The sequence below is a fragment of the Saccopteryx bilineata genome, chromosome 2, assembly GCF_036850765.1.
Source record: "Saccopteryx bilineata isolate mSacBil1 chromosome 2, mSacBil1_pri_phased_curated, whole genome shotgun sequence".
NCBI classification, from domain to species: Eukaryota; Metazoa; Chordata; class Mammalia; order Chiroptera; family Emballonuridae; genus Saccopteryx; species Saccopteryx bilineata.
The window spans coordinates 322,411,178-322,420,099 of record NC_089491.1 but is presented as its reverse complement, the minus strand read 5'-3'; positions in this window follow the sequence as shown (position 1 = coordinate 322,420,099).

The window sequence follows — 8,922 nt, the reverse complement described above, 5'->3', positions numbered from 1 at the left end:
TGTTGGTACATCCGCCTACTCCAGCGCCATCTTGTCTCACTCTATTTATTTATTCATTTTAGAAAGGAGAGAGAGTGAAAGAGAGAGAGAGAGAGAGAGAGAGAGAGAGAAAGGGGGAAGGAGCAGGAAGCATCAACTCTCATATGTGCCTTGACCAGATAACTGCAGGTTTTGAACTGGCGACCTCAGCATTCCAGATCGACGCTTATCCACTGCGCCACCACAGGTCAGGCCAGAATGTGTTTTTGTTAAATGTGTTAGTGATCCAAACACAACATAAATTTTAAAAAAAATCATATTTCTCTAGGCACTCCAAAGAAATTGTCACTAGTGAATAAAGAGTAAAATTTTACATTCATGATAGTGTATCTCTATATGAACTTCAACACATTTATTATATTTCTGAATACTGGTATAGTTCAAGGACATAATAAAAGAAATAGGTATGACTCTGCATATAATTATCCTAATGAGATATGATGACTTGCAACCTTTTATAAATGTTGTATAGCTAGATTGTGAAAAAAAAATTTTCTCATAATTTAAATAATCCATTTGTTAATATGAGTAGAAATCTCTCTTTAGGGTCCATGAGTTAAGTTTTTAGAGGTATGACCATAAATAAAATGTTGGCCAATGGTAAACAAGTCACAAAGTCTGAAAACTCATTTTGTTTTTTTACTATTTGTTTATAAAGGTCATATTGTTAAATATTTAGTGGGAAACAATGATAGGGATACTGTTGCCAGAGAGAAGTAGCACTAAATTTCATGGAAACACATTTTCAAATGGCTATTTGACATAGTTTAAAAAATTGTAAAATTAATAAAACATGGTATCAATATAAATGCTTATTTTGTAACCCAAATTTTAGTGTAAATTTCTATTGGGGAATAGCTTAAGGTGTATCTTGATGGTTTGTGCAAATAGATTGGTAGGATGATTGTTACCTAATTTTCCAAGCAAAGTTCCTCTCTTCTTGCTAATTCAGTTTTCTGATATAATAGACAAGTTGAGTCACATTAGTGAAAAGTTAGAAGTAATAATTTCTTGTTTGTAAAAATACAAGTAAAACATTAGGATATGTGGATATGGAAAAATAGTGATTTGAGTTCTTATGATATAAAATCCCAAACCAAGGCTGAAAGTTTATTTTATAAACTGTAGTCACCACCAGGTTTTTCTTAGAATCCCACCCTGAAGAACGGACTGTGATCCTCCAATGACTCAAGCTGCACATCACTATTTTCCTTTTTCTCAAAATGTTTGAAGAGTCTAACTTTTAGGTTGTGCTTCTCATTCAATTACACAAAGCATAAAACTCATCTTTGGTAAAAATTAACAACATCCACATTATTGCCTGAGCCCTTAGCCTCTTGACATGTGTAAGTTGTAAAAATGAAGTATTCTATTTTTATCTGAAAATATCAGGCTTGTACTTTATTGAAAAATTTAGATGCCACCCAACATTATGCCACGTTAGATTTTGAAAGTTATTTGCTATACTAGCACACTACTATTAATGATAGCAGGGCAAATCACTGTTATGTAATAGTATGTTTATGTAATATAGTATTGTGGTTTAAACTTTATTTAGGATATATATTTATATATACTCGATGTTTAGCATTAAAGCTTCTTAGCTTTAAGAGCACTTAACTATTTGTTGTCCATGTTAAAAAATGTTATTTGTAAAAAATTTATGTATAATAGTTCTAAATGAATAAAACTTCCAAGATTATAGAACCAATCTCACCAACAAAAAATCCAATTTTATTCAAAGATGGGCAGTGGTTGGCCAGCATCCCACCACTTTCCATTCTGTGCTTTGGGCAGATACTACTCATTGATCACAGCCAGAGTCAGCCTCAGACTTCTCCGTCAAATCCTATTCTAGGAAGCCAGTCACTCAGTCAGGAGTGGCTCAGGGAGCAAACCAATCCACCCATCCAGATAGATAAAGATAGTATGACATCTTATCATCCATAAGTCTCTCCTATCTCCATCTGTAAACCAAACATATCCTTTATATACAAATTAAGTTGAAGGAAATGAGCCCTCCACTGGTAGGGAAAAAAATAGAGAATTAAGATCACCCCAAAGTTGTTTACATATCCTTTTGGACCTACAGAACCAGAGGAAGCACATGTCCCTGTGTGAAGCAATCAGTTTTGGAAAGGGAAGTGAGCAGGGATTCCAGCCTCAGGAATTTCTTCCTACAGGAAATGCGGCCTCACAAACTGAAGGGCTGGGCTATGCAGAGGAAGTCTGCTGCCACGTTTCCACATGTCAGAGAAGCAACCCTGACCCAGAAGCTGTTCTTCTCTGGAAGCCCCAGCTGACTGAGAATAGAACTGAGCTGTGTGGCAATGAAACGGAAATGATTTCCTCTTGTCCTTATTAATTTAGTTTTAGGGATGCCTTCCCTTGATTGTAAGTTTCACTGGTGGCCTGTTGACACACATTAGAAGTTGAAAACAGCTATTAAATTTGAGAATCTTTTCATACGTGTTTGATGGGTAGTAGAATAAACCTATTAGAAAAGAATGTAGTACTTGACCTATATCCAAAATAAATAAGCAAACCATAATATCAAAGTATTGAACCTATAAGTTTCAATTCACAAAAAAGAGTTTCAATGTCTTCTCATTGGGACCTCAGTAATATTTCCTCTATGCCCAGCATAATGTAAACTGTTTGTCTTAGCTTGAACTGCTATAAAAATTAAAAATACTGTAGATTCAGTAGCTTAAACAACAGAACTTTATTTTCTTACAGTTCTGGAGGCTGGAAGTCTGAGATCAGAATGTCAGTATGGTTAGGTTCCAGTAAGAGCTCTCTTTCTGGCTTGTCGTATTATTTCCTCGAATGGACTTTCCTGGGTAAATACATCAGAAAAGAGAGGGAAATCTTTCTTTTTCTCTTTCTCCTCTTATAAGACCACAAATCCTATTATGAGGGCCCCACCCTCATAATGTCATCTAACCCTAATTACCATCCAAAGACTCATCTGCAAATACCATTACTTTGGGAATTTGGACAGGGACACAGATTTTCAGTTTAAATCCCTCTCAAAGGATAGCTCTTGACTGGTTGATCTTAAAAAACTTGAGTTTGACATTTCATTAAAATTGCAACAACTATTTTGACAAAAAGAAAGGTTTTTACAAATAAAAATTAGAGGATAATAAGAAAAATTATTAGAATTTAAGAGAGTACTTCAAAAAGATATATAGTAAGGTGTCAATATACAAAAATCAATAACTTTTTTAACAGTAGTAATCAATTAGAAAACAATGATAAAAGAGATCTGATTTACAATAACAACCAAACCTATTTTATATTCAGGAATAAATAGGAAATGTGCAAGATTTTTTTTGAAAAGTGTATTTAAAAATCTGCATAAATAAAGTGCTATTCCATATTTCTCAGTGAGAAGATGCAACATTTTAAAGATATTGACATGCTGGTTCTCAAATACATATAAAAGAAAGAACAGCAATGCTTGGCAAGTTAATTAAAAAAAGACAATAATGATGAAATGTGACTAACTAATAATTAGAATATAATATAAAGCAATTTAAACAGTGTGTTTTGGTATAGGAATAGACAAACACATCAGTAGAAAAACAGAATGGAAACCCAGAATTATATAGGAATGTACTTATATATAAAAGTGTCATCTCTAATTAGTAAAACTTCACAATTTCTCAATAAATTGCGTTTATGACAATTGATTTTTTAAGGAAAAAGTAAACATAAGTTCATATCATATGCAAAAATACATTTTGGAGAGCTTTTTCTTTTTTTAATTGATTTTATTGGGGTGACACTGGTTAAAATTTTACAGGTTTCAGGTGCACTGCTCTACAACACATGATCTGCACCCTGTATTGTGTGTTCACCCCCCCAAGTCAAGTCTCCGTCTATCACAATTTATTACCCTATTCCCTCCTGTCCCTCTCCCAACCCAATTAGCCCTGCAACCCCCATGCTGTTGTTCATGTCCATGAGTTTCTCCTCTCTTTGTTTTCTTTTTACTTAATTCCTCACCCCCTCCCACCCCTACCAACCCCTGTCAGCTGCTTCCTATGTGTGAGGCTATCTCTACTTTGCTTGTTAGTTCATTAAAGTCCACATATGAGTGAGATCATATGGTACTTGTCTTTCCCTGACTGGCTTATTTCATTTAGCATAATGCTCTCCAAGCCCATCTATGCTGTCACAAAGGGTAAGATTTCCTTTTTTTTTTTTTTTACGGCCCAATAGTATTCCATTGTATAAATGTACCACTGGGTTTTTATTCACTCATCTACTGATAGAAACTTGGGCTGTTTACAAATCTTGGCTATTATAAATAATGCTGCAATGAACAGAGGGGTGCATATATTCTATCGAATTAGTGTTTCACGTTTCTTCATCTACGTATATTCCCAGAAGTGAAATCTTTGGGTCATAAGGCAGTTTCATTTTTAATTTTTTCAGATAACTACATACTGATTTCCATAGCAGCTGCACCAATCTATTCAATACATTCACACCAGCAGTGCACAAGGGTTCCCTTTTCTCCACATCCCCACCAACACTGTTTTTGTTAATTTATTGACAATAGCCATTCCAACAGCTGTGAAGTAATCTCATTGTGATTTCAATTTGCATTACTCTGATGATTAGTGATGATGAACATCTATTCATATGTCTATTAGCCGTCTGCACATCCTCTTTGGAGAAGTGTCTATTCAGATCCTTTGCCTATTATTTAATTGGATTGTTTGTTTGTTTTTGGTGTTGTCTTATAAATTCTCTATTAATTTTGGATATTAACCCTTTACCAGATGTATCATAGGTAAATATGTTCTTCCATTCAGTGGATTGAGTTTTTGTTTTGTTGATGATTTCCTTTGCTGTGAAAAACTTTTTAGTTTCACGTAGCCTCATTTGTTTGTTTTTTCTTTTGTTTTCCTTCCCTGAAGAGATATATCAGAAAAATTATTGCTAAGAGAAATGTCCAAGATTTTATAGCTTCTATTTTTTTCTTGGATTTTATGATTTCAAGTCTAACATTTAAGCACTTAATCTGTTTTGAGTTTTTTCTTGTGTATGGTATAAGAAAATGGTCTAGTTTTCTTTTTTTGCATGTATCAGTCCAATTTTCCAATATCATTTATTGAATAAACTGTCTTTACCCCATTGTATGTTCTTGACTCCTTAGGCAAATATTAACTGACCATATAAAAGTGGGTTCACTTCTGTTTCATTAATTTGTATATCTGTTTTTATGTCAGTACCATACTATTTTGGTGACTATAGCCTTGTATTGTCATTGGATATCAGGTAGCATGATTCCTCCAACTTTGTTCTTTCTCAAGATTATTGTGGCTATTTGAGATCTTTTGTGGTTCTATATAAATTTTTGGAATATTTGTTCTAGTTCTATAAAAGACATCATTGGTTTCTTTTATAGGAATTTCATTGAATCTATAGATTGCTTTGGGTAATATAGACATTTTAATGATGTTAATTCTTCCTATTGATGAACACAGTATATGCTTCTACTTGTTTGCATCTTCTTCAATTTCTTTTTTTAGTGTTTTCCCAAGTACAGGTCTTCTACATTCTTAGTAAAATTTATTCCTAGGTATTTTATTCTTTTTGAAGAAATTGTGAATGGTATCTTTTTCTTGGCTTCCTTTTCTGATAGATCATTTTTGGTTTATAAAAATGCAACTTAATTCTGGATATTTCTTTTGTATCCTGCTACTGTACTGAATTCATTTCTCGGTTCTAGTAGTTTTTTGGTGGATGCTTCAGGGTTCTCTATGTACAGTATCATGTTATCTGCAAATATGACAGTTTCATTTCTTTCTTTCCAATTTAGATGTAGTTTATTTCTTATTTTTGTCTAATTGCTGAAATTAGGCTTTTCAGTATTATGTTGAATAAGAGTGGTAAAAACAGACCTTACTTTCTTGTTCCTGATCTTAAGGGAAATGCTTGTAGATTTTACCGATAGAGTATGATGTTGGCTGGGGATTTGTTATTTATGGCCTTTATTACATAAAGGTATGTTCCGCCTATTCCCACTTTGCTGAAAATTTTTATCATAGAGTGCTGGATTTTAACAAATACTTTTTTCAGCATTTATTGATATAATGTGGTTTTGATCTTTCATTTTTTATGTGATGTATAATGATTATTGATTTGTGAATACTATACTAACTTTGTATCCCCTGAATAAATCCCACTTGATCATGATGTATAATCTTTTTAATGCCTTGCTGGATCCAGTTTGCTAACATTTTGCTGAGGATTTTATTATCTATGTTTTAGAATATTGGACTAGAATTTTCTTTCTCTGTAGTGTCTTTATCTGGTTTTGGAATTAGGCTACTGCTGGCCTTGTAAAATGAGCTTGGAAATCTTCCCTGCTGTTAAACTTTTTGGAGTAGTTTGAGACGTCTAAGTGTTAGTTCTTCTTTGAATGCTTGATAAAATCCACCTGTGAAGCCATCAGTCCAGGACTTGTTTTTTGGGAGATTTTGATTACTGCTTTAATTTCATTAGTTGTAACCATCTATTCAGATTCTTGGACTCTTCCTGATTATGTTTCTAAAAATGTATCTATTTAATCCAGATTGTCCAATTTGTTGACATGTGGTTGGTTGTAATATATCTTTACAATGCTTTGTATTTCTGTGATGTCAGTTATTTCTTCTCTTTCATCTCTGATTTTATTTATTTGGTTTCTCTCTCTTTTCTTTGAATAGTCTGGTTAAAGTTTTGTTAATCTTGTTTATTTTTCAAAGAACCATTGATCTGTTGGACTTTTTTAAGACTATATTTCATTTATTTATTCTGATTTTTACAATTTTTTTCCTTTTACTCTCTTTGAGTTTTGTCATTCTTTTTCAAGTTTTTTTTTAAGGGTAAAGTTATATTATTCATGTGATGAGCTTTTTCTTGTTTTTTGAGCTAGGCTTGAAATGATGTGAATTTCCTTCTTAAGACTGCTTTTGTTGTGTCCCATAGATTGGGGGTTATTGTGCTCTCATTTTCATTTGTTTCAAAGTATCTTTCGATTTCTTCCTTGATGTCATTATTAACCCATTTTTGATTACTGATATGTTATTTAGATTCTATGTCTTTATGTTTTTTTATTTTTTTCCCTTGTAATTGATTTCTAGTTTTATGCATTAAGGTCAGAGAAGATGCTTGTTATGTTTTTGTTCTTTTGTTTTTTTGTATTTTTCTGAAGCTGGAAACGGGGATAGACAGTCAGACAGACTCCTGCATGCGCCTGACCAGGATCCACCTGGCACGCCCACCAGTTGGCGACGCTCTGCCCACCAGGGGGCGATGCTCTGCCCCTCCGGGGCATCTCTCTGTCGTGACCAGAGCCACTCTAGTGCCTGGGGCAGAGGCCAAGGAGCCATCCCCAGTGCCTGGGCCATCTTTGCTCCAATGGAGCCTCGCTGTGGGAGGGGAAGAGAGAGACAGAGAGGAAGGAGAGGGGGAGGGGTGGAGAAGCAGATGGGCGCTTCTCCTGTGTGCCCTGGCCGGGAATTGGACCCGGGACTTCTGCACGCCAGGCCGACGCTCTACCACTGAGCCAACCAGCCAGGGCCTTGTTATATTTTTAATTTCCTTACTTATTAAAACTATTTCTGTGTTTTAACATGTGGTCCATCCTAGAAAATATTATGTGTGCACTTGAAAAATATATATATATTTGCTGCTTTGGGGTGAAATGCTCTAAAGACATCAATTAAATTCAGCTTATCTAGTGTGTCATTAAGACCACAGTTTCCTTGTTGATTTTCTGTCTGGAAGATCTCTTCACTGATGTCAATGGAATGTTAAAATTTCCTACTATGACTTTATTACTGCCTATCTCTCCCTTTATCTTCATCAAGGTTTGCTTTACATGTTTTGGTTCTTCTATGTTGGATGCATAAATATTTACAAGGGTTATGTCTTCTTGTTTTCTTTATCATTATGTAGTTCCCTTTTTATCTCTTACTATAGACTTAATTTTAAAGTCTATTTTGTCAGATGTAAGTATTGTTACCCCTACATATTTTTAATTGCACAAAATGTCTTTTTCCATCCTTTTAATGTGTGTATCTTTTCTTCCGAAGTGGATCTCTTGTAGACAGCATGTGTATGGGCCTTGTTTTCTTAACCATTAAGCTACCTTACGCCTTTTTATTGGCACAATTAAGCTATTTACATGAAGGTGATTATTGATAGGTACATACATATTTGATGCCTTTTTGTTCTTTTAAATATGTTTCTCTGTTTCTCTTCCTCCTCCACCTTCTTCTTCAAGCAAGTTCTTTAACATTTCCCATAATTCTGTTTTGGTGGTAACAACTTCTCTTGCTTTTTCTTGTCTGGAAAACTCTTTATTTCTCTTTCCATTTTAAATGATAGTTTTGTTGGGTAAAGTAGTCTTGATGCCTGTTTTTCATCACTTTGAATTTTGTGCCAGTTTCCTCTGTCCTGAAGTTCTTCTGTTGAGAAATCAGCTGACAGTTCTATGAGATCTCCCTTTTAGGTAACTGTTTTTCTCTTGCTGCTTTGAGGATTCTCTCTTTGTCTTTGACTTTAAGATATGTCTTTGTGTAGTCTTCTTTGGATCCATCCTGCTTGGGACTCTCTGCACGTGCAGACTGGTGTATTCTTTTCCTTTTTAGGTTAGGAAAATTTTAAGTCATTATTTGGTTAGTTTCTTTATCTCTTGCTCTCCCTCTTCTCCTTTTGATACCTCTATGTTGTAGATGTTGATATGGTTTATGTTGTTCCAATGTCCCTTAAATTATTCTCATTAAATACTTTTTTCTTCTTTTTGCTGCTCTGATTGGGTGTTCTTTTTTTTCTTTTTTAACTTTGTCTTTCAAATCACTGATTCAGTTATATTGT